This window comes from Xenopus laevis, chromosome 5L (genome assembly GCF_017654675.1).
Source record: "Xenopus laevis strain J_2021 chromosome 5L, Xenopus_laevis_v10.1, whole genome shotgun sequence".
Classification (NCBI taxonomy): Eukaryota; Metazoa; Chordata; class Amphibia; order Anura; family Pipidae; genus Xenopus; species Xenopus laevis.
In genome coordinates this window covers 3683816-3704115 of record NC_054379.1, presented here as the reverse complement: position 1 = coordinate 3704115, position 20300 = coordinate 3683816, and positions in this window count along the sequence as shown.

Sequence of the window (20300 nt, the reverse complement as noted above, 5' to 3'; positions counted from 1 at the left end):
TCTCAGTTATGGGAAAGTCTGCAAATTGTTGTAATTGTTTACACCAGGGATCCCCAACCTTTTGAACCCGTGAGCAACATTCAGAAGTAAAAGGAGTTGGAGAGCAACGCAAGCATGAGAAATGTTCTTTGGGTGGTAAATAAGTGCTGTGATTGGCTATTTGGTAGCCCCTATGTGGATTGTCAACCTACATTGAGGTTCTGTTTGGCAGTGCACCTGGTTTTTATGCAACCAAAACTTGAAACCACCACCTGGAATTCAAAAATAATCACCTGCTTTGAAACCACTGAGAGCAACATCCAAGAGGTTGGAGAGCAACATGTTACTCACGAGCTACTGGTTGGGGATCACTGGTTTACACCAATGAAGAGGCACTTAAGGGGGGATATAATAACTGTATAAATATATAAGGAACCATACAATATTGACCAGTAGAGTCTCTCAGATGGCGTTGGGGAGGACATTGTGTTCTTGTAGATCAGGTAAAAGATCCACTGAACTTTGCGGATGTGTGTCTTGCACTTTTACTGTCAATATTCACCATTTAGCAATAATGACACAAAGAAAGACCCCATGACTCTGCACCAGCACCACATGTAAAAGGTAATCTTTATTAGAAATAGCATGATAGTAATTATTGGTACAAACATATTAAAACCACTTAAACAGAACCCCCCTCCTCCCCACCTATTCTATTGAACCCCAAATACAACATGAATATAGATAAAAATCCAACAATTTCTCAGATAGGGGTGGACTTACCAAAACATGTACAGTAAAGAGCCCAGGTGCACATGCCTTCACCTATCAGCCTACATAAGGTTTCAAGGACTATGATCCCAAAATTGCATAGGCTGGCACAAACCTGACTAGCAGAAAGGGTGGCGCCATTAAAAATGATATATTTAAAGAAAAAACATCAGACAAAAAACAGCCTTACACATTTGGTGCCAAAAGGGGCACTTAATCAGAGGCTAAAGAAGTTTCAAAGGTAGCACACTGTTTGAAGTTAAAGCACCAATCAGATCAGATTTTTAATTTGTTTTATTTAATTCATTGTTGGTCTGGTCTGAGCCAGCCAATGCAATTTTGGCATAATATTCTTTGAAAGCCAAATAGAATATATCTGACTATGGTTTGTACACGAAACACAGAAAGAAATCGTCAGCGATTGGTCTAACTCACGCTGTGGCGTTGACCAGCTGCCGTGAACACCATTGTCCCAGCGCTTGGTCTAACCCGCACTCTGGAGTTGACCGTAAATAATAAAAAGCCAATATTTGTACACAAAGAGAAAATTTGCCAGTGCATGGTTTGCCTTTAAAAATAATTATTACAAAAAAATGAGGTGTTAGTACCGTGCACCATGGTCTTACTACTCAGTCACATTGGTTGCTGGGGGACTTGATTTTAAATGCGCTACAAACGTACAATGTTCATAAACAGTGTAGGACTCACGTACAATGAGGGGCCTTGACGTGGCACGTGAGCTTACATATTTTGTCCAAAGTGTGGTACTGACACCTCATTTTTTTGTAATAGTTATTTTTAAAGGCAAACCATGCACTGCCAAATTTTCTCTTTCTGATTATGGTTGCCACCTGTCTATCATTCAAGGGTTCTCCTTGAATGACGCAGCCATCCACCAATCCCCTATTGCTGCGTCATAACCCCATCCCTGACATCATAAGCCCACCCATAATACATAACTACCCCACTACTTGCCTAGACTATTGAAAACAAAAAGGTGGAAACCCTACCTATAATCCATCCTGACCACCCAGGCCATGCCCTGTCAACCCAAACATGCTGAAAATCAACCAATCTCTACCTGCTATTCCCCACAAGCCCTGTCCACAAAACTGCCAGCCTGTGATCTATCTCTACTAATGTATATGCAAAATACCCTATTTCCCTTTAATTTTATTTTTACTTTTTCCCATTTTAGTTGATTTGTCTGACCTTCCTTATGCCTGTACTGCTCATCCCTATGGTTTTTGCATTTAGATAAATGCTGCTTACATACAAACTCATCCCTAAACTGCCACTTACATGGACTGATCTAAAGGATTGTTCCCATAACTACCCTAACTAGCCAAAGCATTTTTACTAAAACCAAATATAATGTAATCATTCAACTCCGGAATATTTCGGCTTGCAGGAAACATTTAAAGCTCAACATAATCTTGTGGGTTTCGGTATTAGTGGAATACAAGTGGATTAAAGTTAAATGTTTAGAGATTAAACTGTAAAACAGGAACAGTATTAGCAAAAAATACAAATCAAGCTCTGCCTGTCTGCATTTATCTCCCTAAATATTTATTAGAACTAATGCATATTTTAATGAGAAAGCTGAGCAAAGATATTGCTGTATTCATTATTTATGTTTATTTATATTTTTCGTAGTTGGAATTGAAAGAGGCAGTACATGACGGATTACTTAAACGGCTGATTTTTTTTTTCCTTCACTACATTTAGTTCCTGGTTAAACATACTTCTAGATTACTCCTGGAAATGTATTAGTGAGTCTACACTATTTCGTTTTAATTTACACTGCAATTTTATGCTGCTTGAGGTATTAAGCAGAACAATGGGGAACAGGGTTTCAATTTAGCCATTTGTGAGTCACTGCCAGAATCACCTTGGATAACTGTGTATTTATGTAATATTTAAGGCATTCAGATACATATATTTCTTTGTTATATTCAAGAATGAGGCCGTCTATGCTTCAAGCACAGCAGGCAAACAAAGTGCAAAATATATGGGGTGCATAACTATGGGGGACACAAGGACATTCCGACAAAAAATGATCTGCAGAAATGGACAAATATTTTTTAACTTAGAACATTCTTTCTTGGCCTTATAGGTTGTATAAAAGAACAGTGTGCCTTATGGTAGCAAAATCTGGTGTAGAACTGTGATCCCCAACCAGTGGCTCCTACATGTTGCTCACCATTCCCTTGGATAATGCTAGCAGTGGCCTCAAAGCAGCTACTTATTTTTGAATTTCTGGTTTGGAGGCAAGTTTTGGTTGCATAAAAACAGGTGCACTGTCAAACAGAGTCTCGTGTAGGCTGTCAGACCACATAGAGCTATCAAATGGCCAATCACAGCACTTATTTTGTACCACCCATGAACATTTTTCATGCTTGTGACTCATGGTTTAAAAAGGCTGGAAACTCTTGGTCTATCTAGAGTATGGTTTGGTTGAAACACTTACATGGGTGATAAAGACTAAGACAACCATGTTAAGAAATTAAAAAGATACCCTACCTGCACCTTCATTCAACCCCTGAACCAACAATGACTTTGTACTGCCATATTGCACTGCATGGGTAATAGTGTGTACAGTTAGGAGGCAAGTGAAAGGTTGAGGAAGGGAAGGAAATGATGTTGGATTCTGGGTGTGAAGGGAAGGAGTCACCTTAGGCAGGAAGAAAGACGGAACATAACACTTAATGGCCATCCATAGCTGCATTCCTCCCACCTGCACATAGTTAGGTGGTTGATGGGTATTTGTCACATTTGGCACCCTATATCCAGAACCCAAGCGAAGCTCCCTGGTCACGGCTCTCACTTCTGCCTTTAACCGCTGCCTTTCACCTCGGGAGGAGCCCTCGGCTAATCGGATGCCGCCAGGTCTTATTTGAGAGAGGAACAAAGCTAATGGTTCTGGACAAGCAAAGCCGCATGATCGTCTCACCAGGATACTGGAAGGAAGAAAACCACCAGGAACATGCAGACCGGGCCAGCACAAGCAGAGAATCGTCAGACAAGCCAGAATCAGAATTGGAGAATGAAGAATAGTCAGTGGTCAGGCTAAGGATCAGGATTGGAGAGGTCAGAGTAATCAATCAGGCAGGCTAGGGTCAAAACACCAAAGAGCAATAGAATTCACAAGGAATATAACACCCAGGAACAAGCTAATTGAACCTAACAACAGGCAAGGTGCTGTAGACTAAACTCCCATTTTATAGTTTTTGAGTTTGGCGTCATTGCGCGCTGACGTCACACACCAGCATTACTGCGCCTTTAAGAAACGGAAGTGCGCGCCGCGCATGCCTTAGAGCAGGGGTCCCCAACCTTTTTTACCTGTGAGCCACATTCAAATGTAAAAAGAGTTGGGGAGCAACACAAGCATAAAAAAGTCCCTTGGGGTGCAAAATAAGGGCTGTGATTGGCTATTTGGTAGCCCCGATGTGGACTGGTAGCCTACAGGAGGCTCTACTTGGCACTATACTTAGTTTTTATGCAACCAAAACTGGCTTTCAAGCTTGGAATTAAAAAATAAGCACCTGCTTTAAGGACCCTGAGAGCAACATCCAAGGGGTTGGAGAGCAACATGTTGCTCGCGAGCTACTGGTTGGGGACCACTGCCTTAGAGGAAGCTGGCACTGGGGAGAAAGGAACAAAGTGGCGGGCGTCCACACCGAAGGAGCGGCGATGGACCCCGCTGCCCACCAGGGTAAGTCCTTACAGTATTGTATTGGTAATTTAGCTAATGCTTACGGGCAGTGATTGTTAATCTTGAGTAGCTGGTATTGATACAGTCTGGATGTGGGCATGGCCGCAAAGTGGTGATAAACAATTGGTTGTCTGGCTTTACTTTCCCACTTGACCTCCTGGGAGGTGTGTGCTTGTTGCTCTTGACAAGCATTCCTTTTATTATGTTGAACCTTTTCTTTGTAAATTAGTATGTTGACATATTATTTGCATTTGTTATGTCCTAATCTGTTAAGTAAAGCTGTTGCCTTTTCAATCCCTAATTTAATGTTATTGTTTGCCTCCTGGACCTAAAGTAAAGGCAAATAGTTAGGATTAATGTGTATTTTTTTAGTAGTTTCTCCTGCAGCCTTGCAGACCATCGTGTCATTATCTGATCTAATCTGATCTATAATTCCAATCTGGGTGGATTTTATGACAATCATAAACCCCAATACATCAGCCACACATTTGACAACCCATAAACCATAAAAAAAAAAAAAAAATATTCCAAAAGAAGTCATGACATAGTGATAGAGATTGAGGAACCACACAGCTGGCTATTGGTGAATTATCTTTGTCTTGCTGTTGTACAAAACACATTTATAAAATCTTTATGTATGCCAGGAAACATTGCAGCCAAAAATGAAAATCTCCCTTTAGGCAGTATTTAACGATCTTCAGTTATTACTGAATCTGCATTGAAAAGCTGTAGCTCTTAAGGGTTCACTGGAGAAAGCTAACTCAAGGTAATTGGCATTAACGAGATAACATACATATGCTATACTGCCTCACAACTTTAAAATAATGGAAAACCTTCTCAAGGGACCTGTCTTCTGCACCATCTGCAAGTTTTATGTTCATCAGTCTGGCTCAAAAGCGAGTAGACATTTGTTATATAGAGTAGAAGTGGGATTTGTCATTATTTGTCATCATAGCTTCAGCTTGAGGTCAGGCAGAGCCTCTTGGAAGATTCTCCAGGCTAGAAAACTGCGTAAACTTCGCTCCATGGATAAAAGCTTCCCATGGTAGAGTATCCAAAGGTATGACTGAAAGGTGGATCTGTGCCCTAAATTCTCATTCATCATTAAAGGATGAATTGACCAAAAAATTATAATATATTTGCCTTGATTATTTCTACTAAGTAGTTGTAAATTGTTTTATTTTCTTAAGATGAAGCATCATTGCAGTGTGTTTCTCTGCTTTCGTATTTGAATGCAGATGAGTCTTAGTATAAATAGGGCTCTATATGACATGTTGCAGTGGGTCACCATCTTTCTCCCCAATCCAAGTTATTAATTAAGCTTTAGCTGGCATATACTGTATTCATCACTAGAGGTAAACTGGGAATTCGTCTCTCAGAACTATCTTGCGGTCTACAATGTGGAGAATCAGGTTTTGGGGCTACTATCCCTTTCAGCTCTCTTACTGAATATTATAAATGTGTGCAGGCCTGTGCTACAAAATGAAACTATATCTTTAAAGGGGCTGTTCAACTTTAAATGAACGTTTAGTATAATGTAAAGAGTGATATTCTGAGACAATTTGCAATTGGTTTGAATTATTTAGTTTTTGTATTCAGAAGCTCTAAAGGCTAAATAGAAAGATAAGTAATAAAAAGGAGCAATAACAGCCTTATACAGTAGATCATTAGATTTTAAATGGAGTCAGCAAATAATTTAAAACTATAAAAAAAAAATAACTAATGAATGCCAATTGAAAAGTTGTTAAAAATTGGTCATTCTATAACATACTATCCCTTTAAGGACTGAAACTGCAAATGACAACAAAAGGGGAAAGATGCACATTATCCATTTCAGACCCTTCAAGTCAGACAAAAAGAAAGTTCCAGCCTGAGGCTCTTCAGTCTTATTCTCTGTATCATCCAATGCACCCTAGTTGTGGCCTCTTGGTTGTGATCAGGAGCAGCTCTGCATCACAATAGAGACAATAATTGACAGTTACCCTACTCTGAACCTGAATCAGAATCATCTGAATAGAAAACATTATAGCAAATGGAATAATAATACTAATGAACAGTAACATTTCCCAAACCTAAGGCTAATGCTCCATACATGGTTGGACGAGGATCATCTCTTCAACCTTTATACTACGCAGTCCCAATCTAGTGGTCACTTGAATGTCAACAGTGCTGAGAGTTTTCCATTAGAAACACTTTTACAATTGAAATGATGAGTAGTACAATATATCAAAACTTCAAGCTTTATGGTATCCCATTGTGTCCAACTTGCATTGCTAAATACTGTAATAGAATAATAAAAAAGGAGAGTTGGGAAATTCAGGATTAACATGATAAAATCCACACCAGAAGAATATTCCAAAATGCAGGATCTCGCACCTATAAGCCAACTGCTATGGTATGACCCTAGCATGGATCTTCCCTGGTCAGGATGGAAAATGTTACAAATCAATGATGGATTAATCCTTTTAATATGTATTTGGGAGGATTTGCTGAAAATGTTTTGGTACACGGGCCTGATCCAATTTTCTCATAATTCAGTTCCAGTTTTTTTTCTATTCTATATTCGTCAATAGAGTTAAAAAGCGCCCAAAAATGCAGCATTCTATCGATCCTGCAGTTGTCCTAGGAGGGTAACAGTGAGGCAGTTCCACCAAATTATGGGGTATATTTATCAAAGAGTGAAGTTAATAGTGAAGTTCTGCCACTAGAGTGAAATGCCGCCACTCCCCATTCATTTCTATGGGATTTTTAAAGGCGTATTCATCAAAGGGTGAACTTTCACTTTCACCCATTGATAAATACGCCTTTCAAAATCCCATAGAAATGAATTGAGAGCTGCGGAATTTCACTCTTTGATAAATTTACCCCATATATATGTCCGCCAAATGTTTGCTTGAGACCTTTCAGACATTTTAAAAAAAATATGGTTATGGGTCTTGTTCTTCATCACGTTCTTGGTGACCCTATTAAAAATTCAATTTGATATATTTTGTGGAGCATGTGATAATTAAATTACATATTAGAACTAGTCTTTCCATGGAATATATTATACATGTTGATGGAGAGCTCAGGTTTAAACTTGACTATAATTTACTGTCATTTTAATCTTCTACATATAGAAAACCAGGACACACCAATCTTGTGGATCTGCAATAGTTGCAACAACTGGAAGCAAAAGTCATTGAGGTTGACATCAACTGCCAAAGTTTTTAATGAATCACCATCTATGAGCATTGGTTTAATATTGTATCCTTGAAGGTTAATTAATATTTTGATAATACATTGTCAAATTAAAGCAGCTCTGGAATTCATGCATTTGTGTGATAATTATGTATCTTCTCTAGGGGATATGGTTTTTACCCTAAAAGAACACTATATGAATACTGAACGTACATCAGGAATGCACAGCCGTGAAAGTTACATAATCGAATTATAATGAGATGCGGCCATTTAATATGAGCACTAACTTTAGTTCTGGAGTCAGAAACTTTCATTTTGAAAACCATTTGTTGCCTTGGGATCTACATAACCATGACCTCAGATATCAATCAATCCTATTCATAGGAACTGGGAATTGTCTTCTAACATAATCACATTCAGTTTCTATCTCATATCCAACACGTTTCTCTGCAAGAACATTTGCACTTAATCTAGGCCATGTTTTAAAATCAAGAACGCTTACAGTACCAAGGGTTTTAGGATTGGAAAGGTATGGAAATTCCAAGAACAATAAACATTAAGTAAGAAGCTAAATCAATATGGTACAGGTATGGCACCTGTTATCCAGAATTCTCATGACCTGGTGTATTCCAGATAATGGATTTTCCCATAATTGAAATCTCCATACCTTGAGTCTACTAGAAAAATATGTAAACTTTAATAAAGCCAATAGTCTGGTTTTGCTTCCATTAAGGATTAATTATATCTTAGTTGGGATCAAGTACAAGCGACTGTTTTATTAGTACAGAGAAAAAGGAAATCATTTTTTAAAATTTGGATTATTTGGCTAAAATAAGGATTATGGGAAATGGCCTTTCCATAATTTGGCGCTTTCTGGATAATACGCTTCCGTATAATGGATTCCATACCTGTATATGGAGGGCTGTGTTAGAATAAGCAAATTGAAAGAATTTATGACATTTATGAAAATATCAACAAGTCATTTATAACTGCTCGGTGCAGTGCTTGGAATACTTCTACTACTGCTGCTAGTAATATATGTTGCTGTCAGTGGTTTATGGCTATTCATCCATCCATCATTCTCTAGGCTTCTTCTTATCTTTAGAACCCCTGCTAGAATAAAACGTACAGCTTTTAAGACCAAAGATGTTGTGATAGTGTTTAGTATGAAGCTCAATAATGTTCTGAACTAGGAATGAGTAACTAGGAAGAAAAAACCTTTTGTACCTTCCCTGGGACAATTGGAGACATTGATGGGACAGTACGTTGGGTGTGGTTTAATACAATTAGTACAATTTCTACATGCTATAATGTGCATTTTCAAGAAAGTTCATTCAGTTACGGTTATTATATCCACTGATGTGCTTAAAGGGATCCTGTCATCGGAAAACATGTTTTTTTCAAAACGCATCAGTTAATAGTGCTACTCCAGCAGAATTCTGCACTGAAATCCATTTCTCAAATGAGCAAACAGATTTTTTTTATATTCAATTTTTAAATCTGACATGGGGCTAGACATTTTGTCAGTTTCCCAGCTGCCCCTGGTCATGTGACTTGTGCCTGCACTTTAGGAGAGAAATGCTTTCTGGCAGGCTGCTGTTTTTCCTTCTCAATGTAACTGAATGTGTCTCAGTGGGACCTGGATTTTACTATTGAGTGTTGTTCTTAGATCTACCAGGCAGCTGTTATCTTGTGTTAGGGAGCTGCTATCTGGTTACCTTCCCATTGTTCTTTTGTTTGGCTGCTGGGGGGGAAAGGGAGGGGGTTGATATCACTCCAACTTGCAGTACAGCAGTAAAGAGTGATTGAAGTTTATCAGAGCACAAGTCACATGACTTGGGGCAGCTGGGAAATTGACAATATGTCTAGCCCCATGTCAGATTTCAAAATTGAATAAAAAAAATCTGTTTGCTCTTTTGAGAAATGCATTTCAGTGCAGAATTCTGCTGGAGCAGCACTATTAACTGATTCATTTTGGAAAAAAATGTTTTCTCCCATGACAGTATCCCTTTAAATGTACAAAAAACAGAGTTAGGCATTTATAAGGATCCCCCCAGCCCAGTCAATAAATTTTTATAGAAAATCACACCTATTAAAAAACAGCCACAAAAAACCTGACGGGCTTTAAGCTATATGTTGATGTATGTATGTAATTAATGTGATTTAGTTGTATAATCACATTTACTTTGCAGTGCAATGCAATATGTTGGCGCTATGTAAATACATGTTAATAATAATAATAATAATAATATGATCGTAGTCATAGACTCATTGCAGTGCCTATATAACATTAATCTGGAGGTAAAAGCCTTACAAAAGTAATAAAGATGTAGGAAATTAATCATAACTATGTTCCTCAACATTGAGTAGAATGTCAAGACTCAAGATGAGTCATTCTGATAATTTCTGTAAATATACACAGATGTGGATGAATAATGACAAATTCGCCAATCACTAAAAATTAAGAATTGTATGGGAACACAGGTCAAAAAAGTAGTAAAAAAACCCTGAGAAGTGAGAGAGTTGCTCTATGATGGAAAAGATGTAGATGCCTTGGTATATCCATTGCCATTTTTTCTTATGGCTGTTGGACTGGGTCAGGAATGTGGGGGGCTCTAATAGAGCTAATTGGGTCCTTTGTGAAGTCCAGCATTGGTGCAGAGTCCAAGCTAAAACTAAGGATTGCTTTGCTAATAATGTGATTTACTGGGCATAATGTGAAAACACACCTTTGACTGGAGATATTTATGGTAAATAGTTCAAGTAATTATTGTAGTTAACCCATCTGTAATCTGTTCAAAACATAAAATCAGAATGAGCTTTGATATTTCGTTTTGAATAAAAATGTTAATTAAACCCTCAAGGTCCATTGACATTACATAGAGGCGCACGTTCTTCTGTAGAATGTTTTTTTGGGTCTAAGTCATTTAAGGTTTCTGGAAGTTTTAGTATTCAAAGTTTTGTGAAAAATCCAAATAAATGTGGTCAGTAACAGTAAAGGAAAGCTGAAGTAATTTGGTTTTAATAAATGTCCCCTCCAGAGACTGTCACCTCTCCAGTCCATAATGAACACTGCCACCTCAGCAACCGCTCCTCCTCTGCCAGTCTCTTTATCATGTCTCTCTACCATGTCACTCTGACAGTCTCTCTGACAGTCTCTCTATCATGTCACTCTGACAGTCTCTCTATCATGTCACTCTGACAGTCTCTCTGCCAGTCTCTCTATCATGTCACTCTACCATGTCACTCTGTCAGTCTCTCTGTCATGCCACTCTACCAATCCCTGCACTGGTGTCCACTACCTTTCAGAATAAAATTAAAATGAATGACCCTGACATTCAAAGCACTTCATAACTCTGCCCCTCCCTACATCTCTGAACACATCTATATATACTCACCCAACCGCTTACTTCTCTCCTCTACTGACCTGCTCCTCAACTCTTATTATTATAAATCTACTTTCAATATACTAAAGTCTAAAAATGTATAATCTTCTGTTGTTCTGCAACTCTTCTTACATGATTCACCCCAATCCCCTCCTCTATCATCTCAATATCTATAACCCCATCTGTCATCCCAACCTACTGACCAAAACCCCATGATCAGTCCAATTTACATACAGTTCACCCCCTTGTGGTCCTGCTTTTACCTCTTAAAGGGGTTGTTCACCTTTGAATTAACTGGTAGTATGATGTATAGAGGGATATTCTGAGACAATTTGCCATTTGTTTTAATTTTTTATTATTTGTGTTTTTTGACTTATTTAGTTTTTTTTTTTTCAGCAGCTCTCCAGTTTGCAATTTCAGCCGTCTGGTTGTTAGGGTCCAAATTCCCCTAGCAACCATGCATTGATTTGAATAAGAGACTGGAATATGAATAGGAGAGGCCTGAATAGAAATAGGAGTGATAAAAAAATAGCAATAACAATACATTTGTAGCTTTACAAAGAATTAGTTTTTTTAGATGTAGTCAGTGACCCACTGAAAAGTTGGAAAGTGTCAGAAGAAAAACCCTAATAATTAAAAAAAACTATAAAAAATAATTAATAAAGACCAATTAAAAATTTGCTTAGAATTGGCCCTTCTATAACATACTGTACTAAAAGTCAACTTGTGAAACAACCCTTTAAGTCATTGCGACCATTCCCTAAATCATAGTGCACGATCAACAATATTTTTTTAATAATTTCAGTAACCATATTTCTAGGGCCACTAATGCATCAAGCACCCCTACACAATTCCACATTCATGTGAAGAATATAAAGTGACCAATATCAAGTGATAATATGAACACACTGTTTGTTAAATATTAAAACCATGCTGAATCCGCTGATTAAAAACTATCATCATGTCCTTTCCTGGGCTATTCTAGTCATTTATATCAGCAGATTCAACAGAACAGTATTGCACATCTGCACCTGACAAAAAAGTCCACCCACACGACCCTAACTCGCTTCCTTATTACTCACACCGACCCTAACCCGCTTGCTTGGACATAGTAAGGTTGTAGGCAGGGTGGGCGCATGGTAAAGTTCAGTCTGAACCAACCATGAAAGTTGTGTGGATGTTGGGCCAAACTGTCTGACCCGTGGATTTCACTACTGCCGACCAGTCTTACTGACTACTTGGGCCACTCAGGGCTACTACATAGAGCAAATTTACCAATTTGTCTCCACTGTGTTTAATTTAGTAGATTGGCAGTTGATACTTTGCACCTATATTTAATTTAATATGTTCCTTTTCCCTCTTTGATAAAGTCTGGCAGCAGAGAAGCAGATTTCCTTTCCTTCTGTGGACTTTATATCTAAATGTACCTGATTCTTAAGGCCGATAAAATACTAAACTTCTGAATACAATTTCATTTGACTTATTTAGTGCTACAGAACATTCAATCTTTAAACTTCAGTGGCAAGTAATTAATAATAATGATTGCTCAGATCCGCCAAATAAAGAAGTGCCAGTAGGAAAGTGCCATTGATCGAGTCTCAGAAAACAGAAATGTTCATTTTGCTTACGGTAATCATTTTTTTGAGAAATACATTTGAATTTGGTTGATAGATTTGTCTGCAAAATATTAGAGCTACTTCTTATTCCCCACGTGGAACTTACACTGTGAGCTTCAGTCCTATGAAAAAAACTCAAAAAATTAGATTTTTTTAATTATAAAATTCTAATTTTTAGTGGAAAAAAATTGAATTTTTCGGGATTTATTAAAGTTCGATGCTGCAAAAAGTCTGAATCTGAATATCCGGCATCTCAGACCTGCCGAGGTTGTATATAAGTTAATGGGAGAGGTCACAATCATATTTGATCTGCACTGGAATTCAACTACAGTATTTTGGACTTTTCGGGCAAAAATCTTTTAAGTGAAAAACCCGGAAAAAATCTTTTTTTTATCATTTTATCAATTCACATTGTGGATTCTAGTTTGCTCTGACTTTTTTATTTAAAAAAACTAGAATCCACAATGTCACCTTACTTATTATTTAAAAAGCTTGATTTAATCGGATAGGGGACAAGCTCGATAAAATGATAAAAAAATGACCCTCTAATTGTCTTTGGTAAAGAAAAGAAAAACTGGAAAGAATAGTCACATGTCACTAACTCCGAATGCAAAAATCACGAAAAATTCCTGATTTTTTTTTTTTTAAAATCTGACTTTTAAAAAATCACGAATTTTTCAGAATTTATTAAACTCCAAGGATGGAAAAGTCCAACATCTCAGACCTGTTGAGGTTGCATATAAGTCAATGGGAGAATTCCCAATGAATTTTTTGATTGCGCTGGGTTTCATGCAATACCCCCATAGTTTTCGGACGAAAATCCGAAAAATGTGTGAAAAATCTTGAAAATCGGATGAAAAATCAGAAAAATTCATGAAAATCTGATAAAATATCCAAACAAATCATGAAAATCTGATTTATTTTCCCGTAAAGCAATTTTTTATGAAAATCTAATAATAAATAAATGGAAAAAACCCGAGCGGGTTTGACCGGAGTTGGCAGAAAATATTGAGATAAATTCTGACTTTGATAAACAACCCCCTAAGTATAGGGAGGAGTACTTTCCTTCAGATGTTAATAGACCTCTATAGTCCCCAAAAGACCATGAATAAACTCTTTTTCTCTCAAAAAACGAATGTGATAAAAAAAACACCAAAACCTATAAAATTTCCTGTTTTTTGAACATTCATTAAAGGACATATTTTAGTGGTAATAGAGATTCCTAAAACCCCAATTAAACTCAATTTCTTTATAAAACCATGAATGTCATGAAAGTTATTAAAAGATCAGATTATAAAAAGCACAATGAAAATAGCTGCAGAGCGATACAGAAAAAAATACAAACATTTGGAATTTCATGAACAAAAGAAATTTAATTTTCATATAAACTTTTGGATCTCCGTAAACCTCAAAAACCATGAACAAAGGAAGAGGAACGTCTATGTATGTCTACATAACCTGGGCATCTTTTACTTTGCCTAATTTAGTATTTGGGGATTTTAGAAAATCGTGGATTAAGGAACTATGAGAAAAATATGATTGTTAGCATTTAAAAGGCCGAATTGGAGAAACAAAAGTTCCCAGAACATTCTTAAATTGGCCCCATACTATAGAAAAAAATCCTATAAAAGTCTGAATCATTAAAGGGGACCCGTCACCCAAAAAAAATCCTATTCAAATTATTTAAGGGACCTCTGCCATTGACTAGACATGACTTTGACAGGTTTTAGATATTTTTGATTCAAGCTATTTCCAGGGTTGGGTTATAATCAGAGCCGGCCCACACCGGGCAGACGCCCTAGGCAACCTGGCCGGTTGCGGCGCCCGGCTGTGACGGCGGCACGCATGCGTGAAGTGACGCCGGCTCGCATTTGCGAGGTGACGCCAGTGCATGCACGAGGCGCCGCCAGCGTGCATTCGCAGCAGGGGCAATTGGTGCGCCTGCGCAAGAAGTAGCCGGTGAGTAGGGGACCAGACATGGGGTAGGCGATAGAGCAGGTACGTGCCTGGCACCCCCCAGCTTTGCGCCCTACGCACTTGCCTTCTCTGCCTACCCCTTGGCCCGGCCATGTGTATATTTAATATAAAATTCAAGTGCTTTTACCAAAAAAAACCTCAAAAACGTGAATTTTTCTTGAAAAACACAACTTGGACCTTAACAAATCTGCCCCTAAATAATGATTATCAACAGAGAAACAAAGCAGGGATTCTTGAAGAATTCTCCCTGTATGTAACAAAAGGCAAAGTTTGCCCAGTGCAATAACCGACAGCAACTAGTAATCAATCAATCTGTCCTGTTTCAATTTGAAAAAAAAAATTGCAAAACTGCAGAAAAAATTGTAAGAATGCATCAATAAGCATGTATTTTTACTTTTTATGCATTGGAGTCAATGGACATTTTTTGCAGCAAAATTCTAGATGGTTTTAGATGGTGTATTTATGGATTCAAGCTATTTCCTGGGTTGGGGTATAATAAATCTTAAAAAATTCAAGTTTTTTTTAACCCAAAAAATAGATTTTTGACCAAAAACCTTGAAAACTCGAATTTTTTCGTGGAAAACACAACTCGAACCTTAACAAATCTGCCCCTAAATGATGATTATCAACAGATAAACAAAGCAGGGATTCTAGAAGAATTATCCCTGTATGTAACAAAAGGCATACATTTTGCCCAGTGCAGTAACCGATAGCAACAACCAATCGGTCCCGTTTCAATATGCCAAAAAAAATTTTGCAAAGCTGCAGAAAATTTTGTAAAAGGCATCAATAAGCTTGTATTTTTATTTTTTATGCATTGGAGTAAATGGGCAATTTTTGGCAGCAAAATTTTTAAAAAAAATAAATGAGCTGGTGGTGAAATGAGAAATTTCACGGTGAATCCATGGCTGCCGAAAAATTGTGCTCATCAGATTGTTACACCAGAACCAAAAAAGTAGACGGCACTCCATTCAAGGAGATGGCAGGTTTATTGCATATCCCACAAGGATCTCACGCTCGATGCATTTCGGGATTCAATCCCTTAATCATTGCCTATGAACGGAGTGCCGTCTACTTTTTTGGTTCTGGTGTGATAAAAGCGGTGGGGAGGCTGCGGACTGAGCACCCAATAAGGAGCAAACGGAACAGCCAATGGGAGGGTAAGCTTTGAGCGGTCTATTTGGTGGGAGAGAAATGCTTCATCAGATTGTTAGTTGCTCTTGGTGATTAGACTTGCTGTAGCTAGGGTTGCCACCTTTATGTCTGGCTGAGACCGGGCGCGGGGGGGGTCCATGATGTCAGTGGGCGTGCCTGTGACATCAGTGGGTGGGGCTATGATGTCAGTGGGTGGACCCGGATCAGCGATTAGCCGATCGCGTGTCAATCAAGGGAATCCCGCCCGGTTTTCCTTATTTGGAAAACCGGGCAGGAAGTATAGACCCGGCAACCCCTCAAAATACCGGGCTAGCTAGCTGTAGCGCCTTCTATTACATAACCCCATTAGAATTCTGGTTATTTGATTTTGTAAAGTGGCGGAACAAGTAGCACTTTCACACTTTCCCATATTTCATTGTGCGGTTTTTATTGTGTTCATATTTCATTGTGCTTTGTATCTCTGTGCATTGGCAAATTCTCACCGTTTCATATACTTTTCCCTCTTTTTTATTGTTCCCCATTAAACTTTCCAGTCCCTCAATGGCACTTAAGAAGATGTATCTGTGTGATCTCACCTAGGAGCCCATTAGCATTACCGGACTATTTAGAATTTTCAACTGTCTTGAGATCCCGTATGTAAGTTTTACTGCTGCCAATGAATTACTATGCAGCTCTCGTCCTCATCCAATTAAATAACCTGCAAATCCAATTTCAAGCATTGTTGTCCTCGTTTACATGTGACACCCTCTGCCTATACTTTCTGTAACTCCAACATCAAATGGTAATTCTTTTATATTTCAACAAGAAATTCTGTTTTGTTCAAAAGCACCAATTATTCCAGATTTTTAAAGACATAGTAAAATGCCCTAATGGTAACGTTCTTTATGGGGTTTTTTTAATTCTGTAATTTGGTTAATGAAATTTCTCAGATGCCTCAATACACATCATATTTATTAAAATCTTTAAAACAAAAAGTAGGAGAATATAAATATATAGAATGCAGAACTGCAATGCACTCTTATCAAGGAATATTCTAAAAATCATTTAAGGAAGTGAAAAACTAAAGTGAACTAAGTGAACATCAAAGGGTTTATTTATTAAGGCGCAATTTCTTCGCGTCGTCCGTTGTGACGCCAAAAACCAGAAGAAGTCATGGTAAAAAAAGACGACATTTTTTCACGATTTATTATGTCCTGTATCTGTTCCAAGTGTGAATCTGAAAATACTCCATCTAAAACCTGCCGAATTAATGTAAAATTCAATGGCAGATGTTCCCTTAACCATTTGAAGATGATTTAGCCTTCACTAAGGGGCACATTTACTAAGGGTCGAATATGGAGGGTTAATTAACCCTCGATATTCGACCCTCAAAGTAAAATCCTTCGACTTCGAATATCGAAGTCGAAGGATTTACCACAAATACTTTGATAGATCGATCGAAGTAAAAATCGTTCGATCGAACGATTATATCCTTCGAATCGAGCGAATCGAAGGATTTTAATCCAGTGATAGAACGATTTTTCTTCGATCAGAAATAGCTTAGAAAACTTATGGGGAAGGTCCCCATAGGCTAACATTGTAGCTCGGTAGGTTTAACGTGGCGAAGTATGTAATCAAAGTTTTTTTTAAAGAGACAGTACTTCGACTATCGAATGGTCGAACGATTTTTACTTCGAATCGTTCGAATCCAAGTCATAGTCGAAGGTCAAAGTAGCCAATTCGATGGTCGAAATACCCCAAAAAAAACTTCGAAATTCGAAGTTTTTTATATTAAAATCCTTCACTCGAGCTTAGTAAATGGGCCCCTAAATGTTTGGAGTTTTCGGGGTTTGATGCTGGTTTTTCCATGAAAACATGAGTTTTTTTGAGGTTTTCAGATCGTTTCTCCTGATCCAATTTTATGAGTTTTTTTTTTATTGTGAATAAATTTTAGTTTGGTCTGACTTTTTTTATTTAAAAAAATCTGAAAAATTCGGATTTTGATTACATCAGAAAAAAGGAACTAAAACGTTCTGAACACTTGCTATGATTCTATTAGTTGCCCAATAAAGGGGTCACCTTTATACCACTTTGTTATTTATTATTTCAAAAGGGTTTCCCTGTAACATTTTTACATGGTACGGCAACTTTACCGATAAATAACCTTCAAATACTGTATGGCCAATCCTAAGCAATTTTTCAATTGGTCTTCATGATTTTTTTTGATTTTTTTTAAATTATTTGCCATTTACCTCTGATACTTTCCAGCTTTGCAATTGCAATTGCAAATTGTTTCAGAATATAACTCTCTAAACCATACTAATTAAACGGCTAACAACCCCTTTACGTATCCATGGTACAGAGATGTTAGAATTGTCCTCCCAACATACACATAACACAAATTATACTTTATTTTATACAATTTTATCATAATATAATTGGTGCAAAGATTTCTGGGGAAATAGTAGTGGTCGGTAGCGATGGGAATTTGCGCCGTTTCTCTTCGCCGGAAAATTCGCGAATTTACGCAAAATTCACGAAACGGTGAGAAATTCGCGAATTTATTCACTGGCGGCGAATAAATTCGCCCATTACTAGTGGTCGGCGAATCTGTACCAAAAAATTAGCGAAACTCATTGAAGTCCATGGGCGTCTGAATAGTTTTGATGCGTGACAATTTTTTTTTGACGTGGTGGATTTTTTGCCAGCGAATTGTCTCAAATTAATTCACTTGCGGGGAAACGTGGAAAATCACTGTGAATTCCTGTCTGGCGAATTTATGCGCCCATCACTAGCAAACAGTGCAGAGGAATACACTATGGTAAGTGTTTATTGAAAGTAATGAATTATTTTAACACGACACTTCTCTTAATAAACAACCCACAGAATTTCTTTGTCTGAACTGCTAAGTACGGAATATTGATGTTTATTATTAAACAACTAAAGCAAATGAGCTGTTCTTGTACATTTACATTTTGCCTTTACTGTCAATGCAGAAGAATAAAATGTTTGCAAGTCGCTGTTTCGGAGTGAAAGCTGATTGGGAATGGCGTTTAAATGAAGTGCGATAATAACAAATATAATAACAATTCTAACAGTTCTAATAGCTTAATGGATATCTATTGCATTTATTAGGGGCATTAGAAGCTGAGAATTGAGTTAGCGAGATCTATGGATTGGACGCATTGCTTCATGCTCTTTGACTCTTCCAATTATTCTGACAGTGATATCATTATTCCCCTCCTGATTCTGTCCAACACAGAGGCAGACGGGTTGTTTCAGATATGAATTTATAGTGGCGCTCAGCACTCGGCTTCTCCTGTGTCTAATAAATAAATATTAAGTACTTTGCCCGGACGAGGGAAGGATATGGAGAAAATGTCGTCATCTTTGAGAAGATAAACTGGTATTGATATAAAACAGTCTGGAGTCTCATTGCAGCAGAGGGCAAAGATCTTCAAGCCCTGGATACTCCAGTTTTACTGAGTCGTCTCCCACAGGCTGACAAACTGCTCCCTGGCACCTTTGCAACATGCCGCCATAGTCAATTTAGCCTTCAATGTGCCACATACTACAGAAGTGACATAGTTGCACAAGTTAGAGTGATATTAGGTTCTAAAATGGGTGAAAATTTTGCATGCCGTTAACAGCATCCAAACATGCCCCGAGTGTCGTATCGGGGGTCTGGGGTTCACCGGGGTTTCTGCATCAGGGGCCCCCATACCTCCCTCTTGGGCACAGCCAACCCCTCCCCCTAATGCAACCCCCTCTGCCAGCCCCCCGCCCATACCTTGTTTTTTCTTCTTGATGCAACAAGATCAAGGCCATAGCCGAGGTCAGGGTGTAGCGAGAGGAGCAGGTTTGGGTTGGTGACCCAGTCTGACCCTGCATGTACCTATTGCTTCTGTATAGTTAAGCACTAAGCACTCTTCTGTCCATTCTCTTACGTATGTGTCTGTAACCCTACTTTGGTTACTGTCTCTTTAAATTGCAATAACCCTTTGGCAATCCAGGGGCCCTGAGTCCCTTTTGCGTATGAAAAGTACTGGGAACTGGGATTTACAGCGCAGTACCTCCACCTAGGGAACACCGAGGAGCACACCTCAGGCAATTGACACTAGGACAAATAAAACACACAGTTTGCAAATTAAACAAATATAAACTTTATATAAAACAGTAGTGAAAGAACTTGAGCAATCCTCTGGAAGGGGTTAATAACCACACAGTTCAGATAAAATAGAATGTCCCTTCCCCAGAGCTCTTATACCCCAGGTAGCACTACCTTTTACAAAAGTACCTCTCCCTTTGGAACTTAGCATTTGCTCCCACGTAGCAGGTAAATGCACAAGATCTCTCCTCAAATTGGGGCCCCATGCTTGAATCCTTGCCAGTATCCTCCCTTGGGTGGCTCACTCACTGGGGTGCTCTCAGAGGCAGTCACACTGGAGATCACAGGCAGCTCTGCAGCAGGATCAATCTCACCAGTGGCACCTTTCTCCTTCTGAATCTCTAGCAGCTTGGCAGGGAAAAGGATGGGCTCTT